Source organism: Lutra lutra, chromosome 17, assembly GCF_902655055.1.
Source record: "Lutra lutra chromosome 17, mLutLut1.2, whole genome shotgun sequence".
NCBI lineage: Eukaryota > Metazoa > Chordata > Mammalia > Carnivora > Mustelidae > Lutra > Lutra lutra.
This window is the reverse complement of record NC_062294.1, coordinates 38,962,152-38,982,592: the sequence shown is the minus strand read 5'-3', so window position 1 is coordinate 38,982,592 and position 20,441 is coordinate 38,962,152. Positions and strand designations below refer to the sequence as shown.

Sequence of the window (20,441 nt, the reverse complement as noted above, 5' to 3'; positions counted from 1 at the left end):
CTCTCTTTGTATCAAATAAATAAATAAGAGCTTAAAAAATTATTGAAAAAAAAAAAAAGGAAATCCTGTCACTTGCCACATTGTGGATGAACCTTGAGGACATTATACTAAGCAAAGTAAGTCGGTCACAAGAGAACAAGTACCCTATGATTCTACCTCTGTGAGATACCTAGAATAGTCAAGTTTACAGAGACAGAAAGTAGAACGGTAGTTTCCAAGGGCTGGAGGGAGAGTTACAGGGACTTATTGTTGGGTGGGTACATAGTCTGCTTGGGACAACGAGAAAGCTCTGAGGATGGACGGTGGGGAGGTTTGCACAACAGTGTGAGTGAACTTAATGCCACAGATCTGGACACTTGAAAAATGTTAAATGTTTAATAGAAAGAGATAGTAAGTGTTACGTATATTTCATTACAATTCGTAGAAGTTTTCTTACGTGTTAAAAAATAGGCAGCAAAAAAAAACGGGCCATAGTTCACCAACCCCTGGCCTAGGGCATAAAAGTAATGCAGTAAGCATCACCCCAAAAAAGAAAATGAGGGGAAGGATCCCAAGGTTGTATGTGAAAAGAGGACTCAGAGGCAAGTGAAGGACTTTCTAAGAATATTCATTCAAGTCTACCAAGCACCCGCTCCGGCCCTGTCATCACCTGGGCATAGACAACAAAAACAGAGGCATCCCCAGGCTCTACAGCCCCACCCTTCCATCCGGCACCGGCACCGACTGCCTAAGGGAAGCGCACATGTGCATACGTGCGAGCACGCCCTAAGATGCACCGGGGACCCCGCGTGGGCCGGGATGAGGAGGCGAGGCCACACGGGGCCCCGCAGGGCTCACACAAGGAGACACACCCTCCCTGGCGTGGTCAGTGATCTTGTCAGGGACGGAAAAGTTCAATGACTACAAGGGTGAGTTTAATTATATGTTGTCGCTGACGAGCAGTGGTTCCAACGGTACAATTACACATGTATTTATCAGCAAGATCCTTGCATACATAATGGACCGAAAGCAAAATGTTAAATTTCAGTGGTCGACGAAAATATAAAACGGGGCCATGATGCGAAGCGGTCGGCTCACAAGGGGTGGGAGAGGAAAGCCACAGTGCTCCCCTGCCTTTCAGGAGCCAGCGGTTCCCACCCACCACGACCACGTGGCAGCCATCCCAGGAATGCGCTCCCCGAACACCAAGTAAATCCCAAAGCCCAGTGGTGTGTCAACATTGCTCCCTGACAAAGGGGAAGCTAACTCTGGAAACTCACCACCTTTCAGAAGCTCTGTGAACTGGCTAACCACCGCGGGCCCCAGGGGTACCGGCGAGACTGCACGCCGGGCAGCGCCGGGGAGGGGGTTCCTCGCTCTGGTATGAGTCTGAGGGGAAAAGGCTCATTATCTGAAAATGGCCTATACTTTCCTTAAGCTGGAATAAATAGAGAGAGGGGGGGAAAGTTGACTAAGCAGAGAAAATGTGAGTGAACAGAACCAACACGTGTATAACAAACACTTACTTGGAGCCAGACGTCGTTTTAAGCACATTTCTTTGATTAGTTGTGTAATCTGCTATGTTGTCCTGATTGTCATTCCCAGTTTACAGATGACAAAACTGAGGCACAAGACGAAGTCCCTTAACACACGGGGGAGCCAGGGTTCAAGCCAGGAGACCTGAGGTTCCAGAGTCCATAACTTTGCTATAGGTTGCCGGGTCTAGGGGTCATTTGTCTCTCTTCCTGTTGTATGGCTTTTACACGAGGGAGGCCATGATGTTTGTTGTACAGTAAGTTACAAGTCAAGCAGGTGGTGACTTTTACCCTCATCACTGGGAATACATTTCCAGCAGATAATGTCTGCTGTGCCAGGCCTTGGGAGCCCCACCACCGGGAGCCTCAGCCTGTCTCCTCGGGATGGCTGACCCCACATGGCCAGGTACTGCCCAGTCCCACAGAGATCAGGCATGGAGAATCTGCAGAGGACGCATGAGAGCGTCTAGAAGAACAGGAAATATAATATAAATTAGAGTCTTGTCCAGGACACAGACAACTAGTCATCTGGACAGAAAGTCTTCTGAGCCTCATAAACTCCTTGTTGATGTACCACATTGAAAGGGGTCATCTTCTCCTGCTCTGCCTCCAGGTGTTCAGTCTCAGTCTTCTGTGTATGTGCCCTTGTGGATGTCTAAAGATGTTTATACAACAAGGCACCCATGTGGTTTCAGCTTACAGAGATTGCCCGGCACAGTCCTAAACATATTTTTCTATTTTAAAAACTGGATTAAAAGCAGAATAAGAATGTCTTTGTACAACTGACCATTTAGATGTAAAAAAAAAAATTGTTTAAGAGGGCAAGGGGTGATGAGATGGTAAAAAGTGGGATTTCATTTGGACTGCTAGGCTTACTATTCTAAGATCTGATTCAGGTTTGAGATAGAACTCTATCCATTTCCCCATCCACTCACCCAGCAATCCATGCATCCATCCATCCATCCATCCATCCCTCAAACCATCTATCCACCCATCCATCCATCCATCCCTCCATTCATCTATCAATCCACCCATCCATCCACCCATCAATCCATCCTGCCAGTCATCAGTATTACTGAGAACCTACTATGTACCAGAGACCATTTCAGGAACACGGAAAGCCACACAAGGCCCCATTCTTACCAGGTTTATGCTGCACTGAGAGAGACAAACCAGAAACGAGTAAAGTAGGGGTGGGTCACCAAAATGCTTCCTACACCAAACATCACAATGTATTTAAAATCCTCCTAAAACAAAGGTAAATCAGAGCCATTTCCTCATTTGTTGTTATCATCAAGAATCTGTTGCAAACAAGAGTGTCTTCTATGGAAATGCTAACCGTACAAAAATGTATTCCAATGTGGCAGAAATCATTTGAGGGCAAATACTACAAGCAATATTTTTATGACAAAAGCTTTATTTTTCGCCTTCTCTTCCTTGATTTAAATATATACATGTATGTGGGTGCACACGTATCAAGATTCAAGTATTTCAATATAAATTTTGTATTCAAAATACTTTTCCTGATTTCAGTTGATTGCATATTTCGAGCCAATATTGCAGCAGTAATTTTTGTTCTGAGTCAAAAGCAAGGATCTCTCTCTCTCTCTCTCTCTCTCTCTCTCCTGTGCTCAACAACCTCTCCTTCCCCCCCCCACCCTCTAGTTCTAAGAAGCCCAAATATTCAAAATCTTTCAGAGCTGAGTGGTATCAAGGGCAAAACCTGTTCCTCCCCATGCATTTTCCTGCTGAAGCTTTTGGGGGCTGCGGGGCCAAGGTGCTGGTGAAAGCTACGTCACAAAGGCATCAGAATAGAAGGACAAACCTTCCCATTTCGATTTGAGTGTGTAATTGTTTGAATACATCTCGCCTGCGCTCCAATAATGTCATCCTTGGTTGACACAGATTTTAAAGCCCTTTGAAAAGGTGGAATGTTATCAATCACGGTCGTGATTATAATGGGATTTAAGTGGAAGAAGCTAAGATTCAGACCCTTGCTGGGGCCAGGCTCTGGGACAGAGGAGGGAGGAGAAAGAAGGAAGAAGCCTGGGTTTCCACCAGGAAAAGGATGCAGTGTGTAACCCTCATCCCCACATCTTCCCTGCCAAAACCAAAGACGTCCCAAAGAAGGACCCCAAAGCTCTATGGGAGCTCCAGCTGGAGCGAGATCCCCTCCCACCCAAAACCCATCTTCTTGTGTTCCTACCACATCAGACCGATGGATGGTTGTGGCCCCCAGGGGACGGCTGGTAATTTCAGGAGATATTTTGGTTGTCACAGCTTCAGGGAGCTGGGTATACAATTGGCATCTGAGTGGAAGAAGGCCAGGGACGCTGCTGAACATCTGACCGTGCACAGGAGGGCCCCTGTAGCGAAGAGTTACCCAGCGCAATGTCAGTGCCAAGGCCAAACAACCCGGCCTCAGATCCAGAGAGGCTGAGCTGGAAATGGAGGCTGGAGGCAAACCCCAGGAAAAAAAACAGCTTGAAGCTGCTTCCACGGGCTCTGTTACCCTCTTATTCACCAGCAGACCAAGGCAGGTGACAGGAGAGAAGAGAAAACAGGAGAGGAAGAAAGGACTCTTCGAGTCAAATTACTTTTTTGCCTTTTGATCTAAAACACACCTTCCTTATTACGTGTCAGAAGAGACTGGAAACCCAGCAATTTCTTTCCTTCGAGGCAAAACAACCCAGGATCGGCCGGTGGCGGGTCTTTGAGACTGTCCCACCTCTCCCTGACAAATCACAACACTACTTACAGATGTCACATTCACCCACCGAACCCAATCACATGCCCGGATTACTAAGGCAGAGAATTGTGAATTTCATTAAATATGTTAAAGGGGAAAAAATCAGCTTTGAAAAATAGTAATCCTGTCTTTCAACAAAAATATTATAGGAAGCTATGAATTTGGTAGATCCGAATAGGATGTTGGTACATGTTTTACTAAGGTAATATAATGGCACGCTATTATTAGATCACATTAATCATTACTGTGCCAACGGCGCTGACAGCCCCACTGAAAAGGATTGAAAGGCCTGGTAATGGATATAAATTACCCATTGTGTGATAAAAGGATTTTTACTAAGAAGGTAAGAATAAAACAGCAAATTTCTAATATAACTGTTGTGTAAAAACCAAAATAAAAGTAATCCATGGTCAGTAATATCCACAAAATCAGAAGTAAGCACTTTCTCAACAAGATAAAGTCACAATAAAAAAAAAGATATATTCAGTACAACATAAAATTAATTTCTGAGTGCATAATTCCGCTATCAATTTCCATGGTTGTGTAGTGACCTCTGAGGCCCATGGTCAGGGGGAGGTGGGCTTGGCTAATGAGATCCAAGGCTGAGTTTACAGAGATATATCTCGGGGAGCTCTGATGAGGAGGCTGCGGGCATCAGATACAGGCACCTGCCCCTTCGTTTGTGCTGTAAGTTTTTAGCAGCTTTGAGGCCAGGAAAACCCTCCATCACTAAGTCTGTGATCTTGAGTCTGAGATGACAAACATGAAGCTGCTCTGGGACAAGTTTCCTCCGAGACGGGGCCAGGCCACGGAGCCGCCCCGTGGGTGATGAGGCAATTGGCCACAGGTGGTGCCTCAGCCTCACCAGCTCCTGGTTCCATCTGCCAGCTGGTGGACAGCGACTCTTAGGGATGTCACACAGAGAGAAAGAAGTCGCCCTTAGGGGGCTTTGCCCCTTCTGGGATCCCGTGCTGAGACTTCCGGAACATGTCTTGACACCATACATTCATCCCACCTAGAAGCCCCGGGAGCCACACTCCAACCCAGGGACCCTTGAATCCAGAAGCTTCTCCACGACCCACCTCAGTCCAGGCTGGGGGGAGAAGGGAGCATCTGGGAGAACTCTCACCCAGCGCAGGGGGCTCCAGCCCAGCGAGGGCAGCCTGGACAGCCCACACACTCACAGACAGACACCACTTCAACGAACTACAGAACGATGTTCCTTACCAGGCAAGTCTTAAAGCAACGGAGCTCCCTCCTGGCTGAAGGGTATTCTTAAAGCCGTGGTGGGTCGGAACTGCAAAAATAGGACGTGTTAGCAAGTCTCCGTGTCGGACATATCGACGTCAACAAGACAGGTAAACAGCATTCGTCCAAGGTAACCATTTGCCGGGCTAGTTGAGAGTCTAACAATATTTAATAGCCCCACTGCCCCAATTCATTGAGCAATTTAAAAATGGGAACTATGTGACCCTTGCCGCAATAAACCCAATTTGCTCAGCTCCTTTTAATGGGAAATTGCCACCTGCAAAGAGAGAAGGGGGCAGGGCATCTAACCATTTCTTGTCCAGATGGGACAGAAGAAGCAAGCAAATAAGCAAATAAAGGCTGGCTCGCTCTCTCCTCTCTCTCTCTCTCTCTCTCCCCTTTAAATTCTAAAGGTTAGGGATTAAGAGGTTCTTTTTCTCTCTGATTTAAGGAGCTCCCTTCAGGAGACCACAATTCCACGCAAATTTCAATGGACCACAGGTGATCCTGTGTTCCGAACAGGCGAACAGTTCCAAGGCGGCATTCAGTGCATCCGAACCAGAACCAGACACTGACCCAGGCTCTGGGGCGTCGTGTGGCATCTGTCCCCACTCCCGTACCAAGATCCAGAAAAGGACCAGTTAGGCGTTCGACTTTCTCCTGTCTCATTACTGAAGAAAGCCTTGCAAGAGGAGCTCCTCCACTATGACACACTCGGACAGGATGGGGAGCCTGAGGGGGACGCCAAGATGCCTGCCCACAGGGGTCAAGCCAAGCCTCAGCCTGCGATCTCTAGTCCGCTCCCTGGGTCCAGCCTCTCCCAGTCCAGTGCAATTCGGAATCCAATCATAGAAGGATTTTACAGGACGAGCAAAATTTCCCTCTTGAGAAGTTACATTTGGCTGATGCCGAAGTTGTACATTCGGGCATCACAGAAGCGGAATTCCAGTAGGGACTCAGGGGCGTGTCTATGAATGGGAAACCAGAAGACACACTCGGGGAACCCGTGGTAGCAGCCCCAGCCCACAATGATGAAATCTGCACATGAAGCCACGGGCATCCCACAGTCCGTCCAACTCCAACACGGATTTCTGGCAACCAAAAAAGTTGGCTGACTGAGTGCGGAAAGCCTTTCCTCAAAGTGTCACAGGGACACTGCTGTTTGTAAACTAATTCCTACCTGCCTACCTCGAGACACAAAGCAGAAGTTGACACCTCAACCATCTGCAACAAGGTAAGAAATCACAAGTCTCTCTCGCCCCCTCCTTGCCTCTCCTCAGACAGATTAGCTTCTGCAATTTGTTTTTTTTTCTGTATCATTCAAAGTTAAAATCGAGAGAGAGAGAGAAAGAGAGAGAGAGAAACAAATGCTTGACGCTGTGCTTTCTCTGGTCTGTCCCAGGGATAGGCACAGCGGGTCCCGGCACCCCAATGGCTCTGTGAAGACTTACTTGCTTTGCTCACAAGACCGCTTTTAGGGAGGGGATTGTGAGAGGCCAGGGGAGAGACTCAGCCTTATGGTTTGCAAAATTCTAGGACCATTCTCCAGGGGCTGTTCACATAAGAAGTTTTCTGGATGCCAGTGATGGGAAGAACACGGGAGACTTCACCTGGGGTGTCCCACATCCACATGACCCCTGGCTTCCCACCATGGATCACATGCCGGCCATCTGCCTTTGGGGCCGTGATGGGAGCTCCTACGCCCTGAAACAGTCGTGGCCCCAGCGCAAGCTCTGCGGCTGCATAGGGAGCTGTGCCCTTGGGAGGGCTCTCCCGAATGATGGGCGGGGGGGGGGGAGGGGCGGCGCGGTATCCAAAGGTGGCTGGCCCGCCTCGGCCAGGCCAGGTGAGCCCCACAAGCTTCCTGCTGAGATAGCGGCAGAGCCCGTGCTCAGAGGCCATACTGGAATCTCAGGAAAGAAAACTGACTTAGTGCCACTGGGACCTTTCTGAACCATCTAGAGGTGACTCCCACTGTCCCATGTCATTATGGCCACCGCAGGTGGGCAAAGGGGAGCACACCAGACCACTGATGCTCTCGATGTGGAGTGGGGAGGAAGGAAAACCCCAGCCCAGTAAGTCTGTCTCACTCAGTGAAAGAAAGAGCGGTCTTGGTGCACGTAGGAACTTGCATTTAGAGAAAACGCGGTGACATAACCAGAAACAGGTCCCTGACGGGAGGCCTCCCCTCGCCCCTGCCTCCCACATGAACCCCCGCTGAGGGGATGGTGGAGAGGGCCACCCAGGAGACAGTGCCCACAAGCCCAGTGGGGTGTAGCTACCACCAGATCCGAGGGAAGGCGGGAAGGGGCAGATCACAAAGGCAGCAAAAAGCACGGCACGAGCCAAGGCCAAGGTGGGGAGCAGCCATCTCACAAAAAGAATCACCTCCACGGACAGGTTTTGGGGCCTGAAATCCCCCCTGCTGTAAATGGATAACCCCTGACTGTCCTGTCAAACACGTGGGGCCACCCTCAGCCGGCGGCACCCGAAAGGGAGCTCACGCCTGCTCATTCAGTGAGCAGGGCCGTGGTGGGCACAGAGGTGGAGGCGGGAGTGGGTAAAGGTTCAGAGACCCTGACATGCGAGGGGTGCGGGTTCTAGGAAAAATGCAGGGGCGGGGGTGGCAGCAACTTTGTAAAGGGGGAGGGAGGACAGGGTGTTGGGGGGGCTGGGTCTGTTAGAACCTGGGGCACTTCCAAGGCCCCTTTGAGCAGCCCAAGGGAAGGGAGGGGGTGGGAAGCTCTGATAGAAAGACTTTAAAGAGAAGTGGGGAGGACAGGAAGACAGGGGGGCACAGACAACAGAAGAAAGTGGGAGGCGGCAGGCAGCTCTGGCCCGGCCCGCAGTGCACTGGCACTGCGGCCCCATCCCTACGAGTTCTACAGGCCAAGCAGTCCCCACTCAAGGGCCCAGCCTGTTCGCTGAGCCAAGGCTAGAAGGAGAAAGCTGCATGGACCCCTCACCAAGGGATGGGGGCCCTCTCTTCCTTCCCAAGTCCTCCCAGGGGAGACGCAGAAGCTCTGATAACCTTCACTGGGTAGAAGCCCAGTCTCCCAGACTTGGGCCCATGGGTGCTGAAAGGGAGGGTGCCTGGCGAGTCAAGACAGGAGCAGAGACGAAGCAACCCTGCCACGGCCGGGGCCCTTGGGAATAAGCCCCAAGTTTGATGCAAAGACCCTTCCTCTAGGCCAACATGTTGCCTTCCCATGGTCATCACACACCTGTCTCTCACTCAACACCATGGCGGCTGGAAGGCCATCCTAGCAACAGGTTACCATTTACCGATGTCCTGCCAAGCACCAGATGCCCTGCGGAGGGTGGTCCCTGTGTCTCTTGCCAGCTCACAGGGGAAAGGCTGTGTCCCATTCACCTCCTAGTCCCTCATCTCTGGCAGAGGGCTGGAGCTCAGTATCTGTGGCGTGGGTGGAGGGAGGGAGAGAGAGAAGGAGAAAAGGAAGCAGAGATGGAAGGATGGAGACAGAAGGAGGGAAGGCAGGTGAAGGTGGGAAGGACAGAAGGAAGGAAGGAAGGAAAGAAGGAAGGAGGGAGAGAGGACAACAGGGCAGAGGGAGGGATGGAAATTGATGGAAGAAAGGAAAGGAATGAAGAAGGGAGGGAAGCGAAGCTGGGAAGGAGGGAGGGAAGAGAGAAGCGAAGGTTCTGGCTCCTATGGAACGAAGGGCCAGCAAGGGAGGATGGAAGAAAAAAGGGAAAGCTGGTTCAATTTCCCTCTCCAGGTGGGTGCTCTGTTACAGTGTGGCCCCTGGCGCACAGCGCCTTCCGGGACAGACCGAGGACCGGCCCTCCCAGGGCTCACTCGGAGGCCCTGTGGCAGGAGTCCTGCAGTCCTCTGAGGGCTCTGGGCAGTCTGGGGCAGATGGGAGCCAGATAAACTGCTTTCCTTCCAGGAAAGCATCAGGAAAGGATTCTGCAGCGGCGAGAAAGCCAGCTGGACTCCCTCAGCGCTCTGTGGGAGAAGGATGTGGCCAGCGGGACACGTAAGTGGAGCTCTCTGGAGATAACACCTCAGCCCTTCCAGGATAGTGACTCACAGTCCTGCTGTCCTGGAGGGAAGCCCAGAAGAGGGGCTCCAGCCTGTTCCCCAGCCTGCACTACCGTGGGGACACAACTTCCCTGCCCGGTTCCAGTGCCTCTCCTAGCCCCATGCTCAACACCCTCCAGGCCCACTAGGGGACAGGGACCCTGCCACCAGCCAAAATTGACTTGCACGTTCCATTCCCGAGCACTGAGTGATTCTCACTCTCCTCCTCTCAGAACTCTAAGGGATGACATTGGCCCCAAGTAACAGAGCTGTTGTTCCCAACAGGAAAGGAGTCCAGGTGAGAAGTGCTCCCTGGGGAAGAGGCTCAGGGACTTGGTCTCATTTAGCCGTCACCTGCCAAGTGCCTCATGGGTGCCAGACTCCTGTCTGAGGGGAACTTCTATTTTAGTGAGCAGCTTCCAATGAAACATGAATAAAAACAAAATATAAGGTTAGTGAATAATATGCTTGAAGAAGAAAATAAAGCCAGGGAAAATGACGGACGTGGACAGAGATGGTTTGTGATAAGGTGACCAGAGAGAGACCACTCTCACCAGTGACAACCAACAAAAAACAAACAAATAAGCAAAACATCCTGGATAAATTGAGAGAATGAGCACAGTGAAAATCTGAGGAAGAACTCTATAAGCAAAACAAACAGTTGGTGCAAAGGCCCTGGGGTTGGAAGGAGATAGTGCATTCCAGGAGCAGCAAGATGTTCCATGCGCCCAGGACAACATGGATAGTAGGCAGGGAAATGGGAGAGGACTGGCATTTCTTCTCAGACATGGTACGAATTTTGGGTTTTATTCTGAGCCATTGACAGGTTTTGAGCAAGGGAATAACATGATGTGATTTACATTATAATAAGGACCATGCTGACTGCCCTGGGGAAACAGACCAGAAGGGCTGGCAGTGGAGCTCCCTATGAGACCAGTGAGGAGGCTGCCACGGTTGTCCAGGTGAGAGACGGTGCTGGCTTGAGGTGGGGTGGGAGCCACGATGATGGCGGGAAGCAAGTAGATTCAGGATGCATTTCATAGAGAGCCAAAGAGACTTGCTGAGTAGACACGGGGAAGAAGAGGGACCTGGCATCATCCTATGCTCATCAAGGCCAGGGACTCTGATGACACAGGGCACCCACTCCCAAACCAGCCCTCGCCAAGGGCTCCTGTGCAGTAAGCATGTGTTTCTGATGCTTTGATATCTGGGACCTTACTGGCTCTGCAGGAACTGCCCCTCCCAGGACTAGCCAATCCCTAAAGGGAGCAAATGACCCTTCTGGGAGCACATCTCTCACAGGCAAAACCCCCGACCACAGCCCACGCCCCCTCCTTTACCAGGCTCTCCCACACTGGGGGACTATCCCCTGCCCTAATCACCCCGGGGTCAGATATCAGACAACCAGAGAGAGCCTACTGAAATGATCCAAACTAGCCAGTCCCACCTCTGGCCACCCTCCCTGCCAAGCCCTTCCTTCAGCACCATAAGGGTTCATGTTCACATTTTCCCCTGGCTCCCTGTCTCCAGACCGTTCCTGCTGCTTCCCTGAGCAGTCCCTCATGGCCTGGGGCACCCCCTCCTCTTAGGAACTGTGAGTAACAAACAAGTCTTCCCAAAGGCATGCGTCTCCTGATCCCTTGGCCTCACCAAACTCTCAGGGTCACCTTGCTTGTCTGCCTGCTAAGGAAGGGTCTCCCCTTCTAACATCTGCCAGAAGAGGGGCTTGAGGGGCTGTGACTCATCAGCCACAAAGTGTCTCGAAGCAGAGAAGGAGCACTCGGGATTCCGCAAGTTCTCTCCTCCATCCCCATCAGCACCCCCCCACCCGGCTCCCAGCACTGACCCACTACAGCCAGTCCTGCAGACACAGGGCTAGCCCTGGGGTGGGCGTGTGTGGCACACACATATCGGGGGGTGACAGCTGTCACCCCATCGCAGAGCCCTGCGTCATAGGATGCAGGCTATCTGTCACATGGGATGCTACAAATATTCTAACACAGAGTGCGTTGGGCTACCCAGACATGCATCCAAGAGAAGCCTCTTCTTTCATTTTAAAACAAAGGTAACTTTGATGCAGGAGCTATCTGATACCTGTTCGATCTAAACGCTTTCAGGATTCACAGATATCAGATGCTCACAGGAACCTGAGACTCCGCGGTATCAGCCCAGGCACTGGGATGATGAAAGTGGAGCGGGGAGGCTTCTTCCCATCAGCCTGTGCCCCGGTGCATGTATTTTTACATGCTTTAGCATGAAAAAAAGCCAAGATGCTCAGAGCCAATCAAATTACTTCCCTGTCTCTTTAATAAACAAATCCATGTGCACATTAACAGTGTTGAAAATTCAATTTAAACTCTTTGTCTGTTGCTGCTTACTCTAAAGATGGTCTTTCTTAAACAACAGAACACCAAGGAGTCGTTAGTGCTCTCTCTTCATTACTTCAAAAAACCAATCATTAGACACCAGAGTATATACGTAATTAGAAAATCACTTCCTTTGCAATCCAAGCTAAGTAGTTTACATACTGTAATTACAGGGACAAAATCAATTTTTAATCATTTCCCTGATTGGGCTCATCAGCTCTGTGGGAACATTGTAACCTGCTTGTTGTGCAAAAGCAACATCTGGGCTAAAACAATTACCCTTTGTTTGCTACAATATTCCTTAAATCTTTTTGCTTGCATAAAAAAAAAATGAAAACACGAAGACACGATATCTGGATGTCTTTTTGTCCTTGATCAACATATATCCGAAAGTTCTTCTTGTGACGTGAGTTTAATGTTGCCCGGAATTTACGGTTTAACAGTACACATCCAAGGAATGTATTTTTTCAGTGAGATAAAAGTATCTGATTGTTTTAAAGATCCATTCAGCTGCCTAATTGTTCCATAGCTAACACATGGTATTCAAACAACCCACACATTACAAAAGCTCATCTGGGTAATCATGGGTAACTATTATTGCGATGGTTTACACTTTTCTAATACAAATGAATGGATTTTATCAAAATTAAAAAAAAACTAAAAAGCTGAGTATGTGTGAAAAATAGTTGGTATGAATTGGCAAGGCGAGGCTAAGCATTTTGTTCTCTTAATAGGAAATGACCTCATTTACACTGGAGTAATAATTAGTACTGCTTCACTGACAGTTAAGAAAAAAAACTTTCCCAGTATAATAAGGCAGCATCTCCTTTGTTAGGAGATCTACATTGATTATTAACCCTTGCCAAGAAATTCCAAGTTTAACTCTACGTTCCACTGGGCTCACGCTTGCTGGCCAAAGAGAGAAATAGTTGTTTTGGAACCCGTTGCCTCTCACCCTGATTTCCCAAGTTTTGCATCGGAGCTTTTCAGTGACAATCTGAAACACTTGGTGTCCCCTTTGAAGACACATGGAAAGCACCCCCCACCCTCCCCCAAAGCCACAAGAGCCCCCCCCCCACAGTGGGCCCTGGCACTCCCCCGGTGGCCCTGGTCCCCCCTGTCCTTTTGAAGTTTATTGGCTTTGATTTTTGCTTGCAAGTCCCCCAACCTACAATTAATTCATAGTCAAAACAGCCCTGAGAAGGAGAAAAGAAGAGAGGGAAAGTGAAGGCGGAGGGAAATGATTCCTGCCGGTCTCTCAGGCCGAGCGGAGGGTGCAGGATAGAGACAGGAAGACACGAGCCACTAAAGACATGGAGTTCAAGAAACCGCTGGAGTTTATGCACACACACACACACACACACACACACCACTTCTGAAGGGATCCGTTTGCCGACCTAACCGTTCCTGAACTCAGGAAGAGCGTCGGCTCCCATCTACGGAGCCCTCACTGCGTGCCGACCAGAGCCCTACATCCTGACCCACATTGCTCCAACCCAGGGAGGACACTGCTGCCAGCGCGGTCAATCATGGATGGGAAACTGAGGCACCCGCTATGCAGGAAGTGGCCCAAGGTAAAGAGCAGGTAAGTGGGGGAGCCAGGGTCTGAATCCCTGATTCGGTGACACATGCAGCGTTTCCCAGCACCAGCAACACCTCCCGCCACACAGCCTCGCAGAGCCTGGTCTCTGGGGCAGCCCGGCTTGCCCAGGGCCACTGATCAGAGACATCCAACAGCCCTCCTGTCTGTGTCCTCAGGAGCACGACTCTGCACATGGGGTCCCACAGCTCATCCCAGATGGGGAATTCTGACCCACCCTGTAGGCCAGTGTTTTTGGGTAAGAAACACAGACCAGATGCACATGTCTCCTACAAGGCTCAAAACCTGTGTCACTGGGCACAGGTCCGGAAGGGGTACCCCCGCCCTGCCCAGAGGCTGTTTTCTCTGAGAGTCAAGGCCTGGAAGCCTCTCCCGATGTCTTTACCCAACCTGGCCCTGTCCCACCCCGTCCAGGGCAATGCAGGTCCCATATCAGCCCAAGACTCCATGGGCTGGCACATCTGAGACCACGTTGGTCCCCAGAGAGGCAATAATGCAAAGAAGAAAAAAAGAAAAAAATTCCCAAACTGCAAATGCTTTAGGCTATACTGTATCCATGCACGTATTAAAAATATTTATCCCCCTACAGAAAAGACTTCCTAGCATCATCAAATCATATGGTGTCTACGAAGTAGCTTATCTTGTAGAGGAAATGGAAAATAATTGGAGAGCACAAAGTGCCTGTTTTCTTTTTAAACTGTACTCACTGCAGGTACTGTTGCCATTCGGGTACCCTGTTTGGCAAACACTGCTGGATTATCCAGCCACCACACAAAGTTGCCCCATCCAATCTGATAGGCACCGACCGAATGTGTTTACTGAGCACTTGCAAAGTGCCAGTGCAGACTGGGATGATCTGCAGGCTTAAAACACACATCATATCTGGAAGAGTGTAAAATGTTTCATTTATAGTTTTGATACTTTTTAACCTGTTGACATGATAATATTCTGGATATACTAAAAATAGAGTCTTAGAATCAATTTTACCTATTCCCTTTTAACCCTTTTTAATGTGGCTACTAGAAATTTAAAACTGTATGCGTGGTTTGCATTAGTGGCTTCCACTGTGTTTATCTCGTATAGCACCCAATGAGGGCTCAGCAAAACAGTGGGCCATTTTGACAGCCAAATGTAGCCATAAGAAAGTCACTTGAGCCTGGGTGGCTCAGTAGGTTAAGCCTTTGCCTTTGGCTCAGGTCATGAATTCAGGGTCCTGGGATTGAGCCCCACATCGAGCTCTCTGCTCAGCAGGGAGCCTGCTTCCTCCACTCTCTCTGCTTGCCCCTCTGCCTGCTTGTGATTTCTGTCTGTCAAATAAATAAATAAACTTAAAAAAAAAAAAAAGAAAGTCACTTGTTTTCTGAAGCAGGTTGTTAGAGAAACTGTATTCTCGTCAATATTGTGACATATGGGTTCTGGAGATCATCTCTGAAGTCAAAGGGGAAGTTGTCCAAGTTTCAACTGAACCACTATGGGATCTCCTCCACAGGATTTTATTTATTTATTTGACAGATAGAGATCACAAGTAGGCAGAGAGGCAGGCAGAGAAAGAGAAGGAAGCAGGCTCTGTGCTGAGCAGAGAGCCTGATGCGGGGCTTGATCCCAGCACCCTGGGATCAGGACCTGAGCTGAAGGCAGAGGCTTTAACCCACTGAGCCACCCAGGCACCCCCAGGTGGTGCTTTTTTTCAATTCATTTACTTTTACCTGTACACAACTGATTATTCAAGTAATAATATGCTCCCTTCTAGAAAATCCAGAACATACGAGATATTACAAAGAAAATAACAACAATCCATAGTTCTAATCAGCTGGTGTGAATGCATTGATATTTTGGCACATTTCTTCTATTCTTCTGTGTGTGCACGTGTGTGTGCTTGCATATATATGTGAGTTTTATAAACACAGCTGAGAATGCATTGCATGTGCATCTCTGATTTCGCATGTCCTAAAACCTCAAATCTGAAACATAAGTAAGTGCCACTGGGCCATATGAGAACAGAGGCCACTGGCCGAGGTGGCTGAGAGTTCCACACATATTACAAAGAGAGAGCATTAAGAGAAGGAAAGGATAAGGCACATGGTGGGAGGAAATCTTAGCTAACAACATATCTGATGAAGAACCGGTGTCCAAAATATAGAAAGAACTCTTAAAACTCAACAATAAGAAACAAACAGCCCCATTAAAAAGGGCCAAAAGTCTAGATGCCTCATCAAGGGAGATCTACAGATGGCAAGTAAGCACGTGAGAAGCTCACGCTCGACATCGTGCGGCTTTAAGGGGAGGCAAATGCAAGCAATAATGAGACACCACGACACACCTATTAAAATGACTGAAATCCCAAACACAGACCCCAAATGCTGGCAAAGACACGGAACAACAGGAACTCTCGTTCGTGGCTGGTGGGAATACAAAATGGCACAGCCACCTCGGAAGACAGTTTGGCAGTTCCTTACAAAACTAAACACACTCTTCCCATCAACCCAGCAATCGTGCTCTTTGGTATTTACCCAGAAGAGGCGAAAACTTACATCCACACAAAAACCTGCACACAGATGTTTATAGCAGCTTTATTCACGATTGCCAAAACATGGAAGCAACCAAGACTTCTCTCCGTAGCAGAATGGATAAACTGCGGTACCCCCAGACAATAAAATAGTGCCCAACAATAGAAAGAAATGAGCCATCGAGCCATGAAACGACATGACAGAACCATAAATACATATTACGAAGTGAAAGAAGCCAATCTTAAAAGACTACATCCTGTGCGATTCCAACTCTGTGACATTCTAGAAGAGGCAAAACAAAGGAGACAGTTAAAAAAAAAATCTGTGATTGCCAAGAGGCAAGGGGGAGGGAGGGATGAATAGGGGGGTACTGGGGATTTTTAGGACAGGGAAACTATTTGGTACAAAACGAGAGCAGTGGGTACATGTCATTGTACGTTTGCCCAGACCCATAGGACGTACAACACCAAAAGTGATCTTTCAATGTAAACAGTGGACTTTAGTTAATAATAATGTAGGAATGCAGGCCTATCAATTAGAACTAAGGTACTGCGCTAACATAAACGTTAATAACAGGGGAAATGTAGGTGGGGAGATACACTCAATTTTTCTACATATCTAAAACTACTCAAAAAAAAAAATCCTATTGCTTTAAAAAAGAACACAGGTAACAGGGAAGGAGCAGCTTGGAAGCCTAGTGAGCCTCTCTCCCTGAGACAGAGTATTTCCACTCGGGCAGATCAGGAAATCTCTCTAGTGTTTAGAGAAGAGGATTCCTGCGGAAGCCCTCTGGCCTCTCTTTCTCCAACGACTCGATGTCTAAACCCCTCTCAGGGAGTTTACACGGGCTGTTCTTCAAAAAGCGCGCTTGGACTCAGTAGAGATCCCGATGGCTGGGGACCCCACTCAGCCCCTTCCTTCCCTCTGTGCACGTGTTCTTTGTTGTTCTTATCGATTCATCTCACAAAGTGACCTACCACGGGACTCCAGAGCACAGTCCAGGTCGGCAGGCCCGCACCTGCTTCTCAGGGCACAGCACCTCCATGGCAGGGGAAAGGACCTCCCCAAACTATCTCCACTCCTCCAGCTGGATATTCCCGCAAAGCCCCATCCTTGGTTCTCCCGACTCCAACAGAGAAACCCCAATGCCTCAGAGAGTACTGGGACATGGGTGCGAAGTGGACATGAGCCTCGTCCCCAGCAGGAATGTGGGGGCTGGGAATGTTCCGGGCATCGTGGTGGTGTCTTCATTTTTCTCTCTGGGAATACGGTGCCATCAAAATGCTGCTGTCCCCCTGAACGGTCACCTCTAAACCCATATGAAGTTTGGCTCTCCAGGTCTTCTGGAGAAGGCCAGGAAGAGTCAAGGGTGGACTGATCTAGAGGTCAAGTAAAAATATTTCACACTGTCTTCCTGCGATTCTTAACAAGAAGCAACAGTAACTGGCGAACCATGACTCCCTCAAGCATCCCCTACTCTACAACAAGGAAGGAAAGAAGTAATGAAGGAAGGAAGGAAAGAAGGAAAAGAAAGAAAGAAAAGCAAAGATGACAAATGAAATATAATAGGGAAAATCTTCAGGAAAATGCATTCTGAGGGCAGAACCCAATGGAGAGCATACAAACAGAGGCCCCCAGAAAGTCTGGTCTGTTCAGCAGCCAAATGCAGGTTCCCCCGTTTGGTCAAGTTCCTACTCCAGAAAATTCAAACATAACAACTGACAGAAAAGGAAAAAAAAAAAAAAAGTCCTTTCCCTCTCATCTTCCAAGATTTTCCATTTTGGTAAAGATCTTATAAACATTCTTAGAAAGAGTATATTCTCCCTCCTCTGCCCACAGGTAACAAGGGATGGCAGATGTTTCAGAAACAGCACATTATAAAAAAAAAAAATCCAATGTCACTAAAACCAGGATGGAAAATGTTTTATACATTAACAAACATTGTAATGAATTTGCACAACCCTAACCGACTGTATACCCAGCATAATGAAACGGTCTCCATCCTTTCAAATGAAAAATTACGTATGCTAGCGCATTGCTTTAGAAAAGCATTGTTCTTAAAAAAAAAAAAAAAAAAACCTGCATTTTTCCCAGCTACCATGTAATTTGTGAGATGCATTTTTAAATGTTCTGCTGCAACAGCAGCGGCTGCATCAGTCAGATGATACCGAGAGATAATTCACCAAACCGTCACATGATCTTCCATCACTCCAAAAGACGCGAATATATTGCCACAAGCTTTGGGAATAATGGGTGCACCTGTTTACGGTGTCACCTCTGTTTGCTAATTGTCTCCTTGAGCTACATTTTACTTCTAATGCATTTATTTTTGACAGGCAGTGTCTATTTAGAAATCACATTACTTCAAGTGCAATTGTTCTTTTGTCTATCAAGTAAATGAAGTGTTGTTATACAGATTTCAGGTTCTGATTAGTAAAGTATCAGAGCCCCAAAAAGGTCAATCAGTTATTTACCTGAGGTAATAGAAGGATGACAGACATCTTGAATATTCTCCAGCTCATGCTATAGGCAATTTTGTTATAATTACTCAACTCAGGGTAACTTAAATATATATTTCTGGGGTTGGGAGGCTTACAAGGCACTCTCAGAGCCCCCATCGAGAGACCCGCGTCCATGCAGAGCAGTAAAACAGTTGGGTCTTGTGCTTACACGCCTGGTTGTCCCCAGATCAAATAGGCAGTCCCTGGAAATGCCAACAAGTGTGGCCAAAGGAGCATGCGCGTTGGGTGTGCGAACCTATCTATTAGCATCGATGAATTCTTCCATTAAAATAGATATCTTCAAATCATTTGACTCTTCAGGTCTGATGTGATTAGTTCGCTCAGATCAATACAAAAGTAATTACAAATGGAAACCAAAAAACCTGGTAACAACTGTGGAAAAAGAAACAGAACAGTCTGTGAACTAGCCAGAACTGACTAGAACCAGGATCTCCTTGGACATCCCCTCCAGAGCCACACGGAGCCAGCTGCCTCCACGACGGCCACGTGAAGGCCACGCCACCGGATATGGGCCAGTGGCGCCTTTGTCTGCCCGAGGAGAGGCGGGCCACCAACTTCCCATGAGCACAACTGAGAAACATCAACGTGCACAGGTTCAAGAACCAGAAGACATTCCTGCCTGAAGGAAGAATGTTACCCAAGTGCCGACTTGTTTCCTGGTGCTCAGCTCCAAAAGTCCACACCCCAAGGACCCTCGAATTATTCCTATAGGGTCATCCCCACCTGACTTCCCGCCTCAACAGCAGCCCCCACCATGCATCACAGAGACAGTTCTATCTTTAGGAGTCAACTCGTCTCTTACATGATCGTCTACAATTTATTTTTTATTCCTCCTGATCTCTCCGACCATGAATCGTAGGTTTCCCTCTGCCTCCCTGCCTGTGCTTACCCTCCTCCTTGTCTGACCCCATTAAATTATCCCCAGTGTGGCCTCTAGCCGAGCACCCCGCCAGTGGCCACTGTCCCCACCAGGCCCTGCACATGCGGAGCCTCTCACTGAGTCACGAGGCTCGATGTGCCCCTGTTCCCGGCACCCCGCCTCGTAGAGGGCTGTGCAAGGTGGCCACCCTGGGCAGGGCGGACCGGCTTCGGGAGAATTCCAGAGACCGCCGCCACTCGATACACTTGCCAAAAGAGAGAGACACGAAAAGCCACGCTCGCCTTAAGTCACAGTCTAAATTGGCTCCCTGGGGCATTCCCTACCTTGTTCACTAAAGACTGTGTGTGTTTCCTCAGTGTTTAGCATATGCTACGTAACCTGAGCAAGACTTGCATTGTTTCACTAGTTGTTTTTCCAAAGTGTTTTCCCATCAGGAACATAATTATATGCAAACTACTCAGAACCATCCGCAAACATGTTTTAAATGTTCGCTAGGATTTTTCTGCCACCTAAACCCAGGAAAAAGGGGAAGTCACAGGAATGCTTTCTTGGGGCCCCCGTCCGGGGCCAGGGAGATGGGGGTGTCCTAATGCACCGAACCACAGACTATCCTCAGGAAGCAAAACCTCCGCGACATTTTCTCCTGGAGCGACGAGGAATGTCCTCTTCATTCGGCAATTTATTTCAACTCTAAGTACTCTAATCATGGCAAGTACTTTTTGCTTTTTAAACAGCCTGCTTGTTTTCACAGGTCAAGAGCATAAATAAAACAGTCAAGTTGGAAACTTGGAAAGCTCGTTTGCAGGAGAAGGAAGTCGTTATAGACCGTCCATTTGCTCAGACACCAGGCAGCTCTCAGGAGGCAGCTTAGCCGCGTGTGAAAGCCAGACCCCTCTGCGGCCAGAACCTCCTGGGAGGGTCAGCGAGCACCCTGTCCTCTCGTCTCGGGAATTCCTCTTGCGGGAAGACCGAGAAATTGCCAGAACGGTGCGGGGTCTATACTGTAAGGG

At 48.6% G+C, this 20,441-nt stretch overlaps 1 protein-coding gene across 7 annotated transcripts in view; it reads right to left on the bottom strand.

Annotated features, from left to right (window-relative positions):
• The window catches only part of ZNF536 (zinc finger protein 536), a 424,494-nt gene that overhangs the window by 366,731 nt on the left and 37,322 nt on the right, over positions 1–20,441 (bottom strand). For 5 of the 7 annotated variants that reach the window (XM_047712032.1, XM_047712037.1, XM_047712038.1 and 2 more), the window contains exon 2: positions 5,491–5,560. The exons of the other annotated variants lie outside the window; for them this stretch is intronic. The gene's annotated coding sequence lies outside the window, so the exon portion shown is untranslated. The remainder of the gene's footprint in view (positions 1–5,490; positions 5,561–20,441) is intronic. 7 annotated transcript variants of the gene reach the window in all.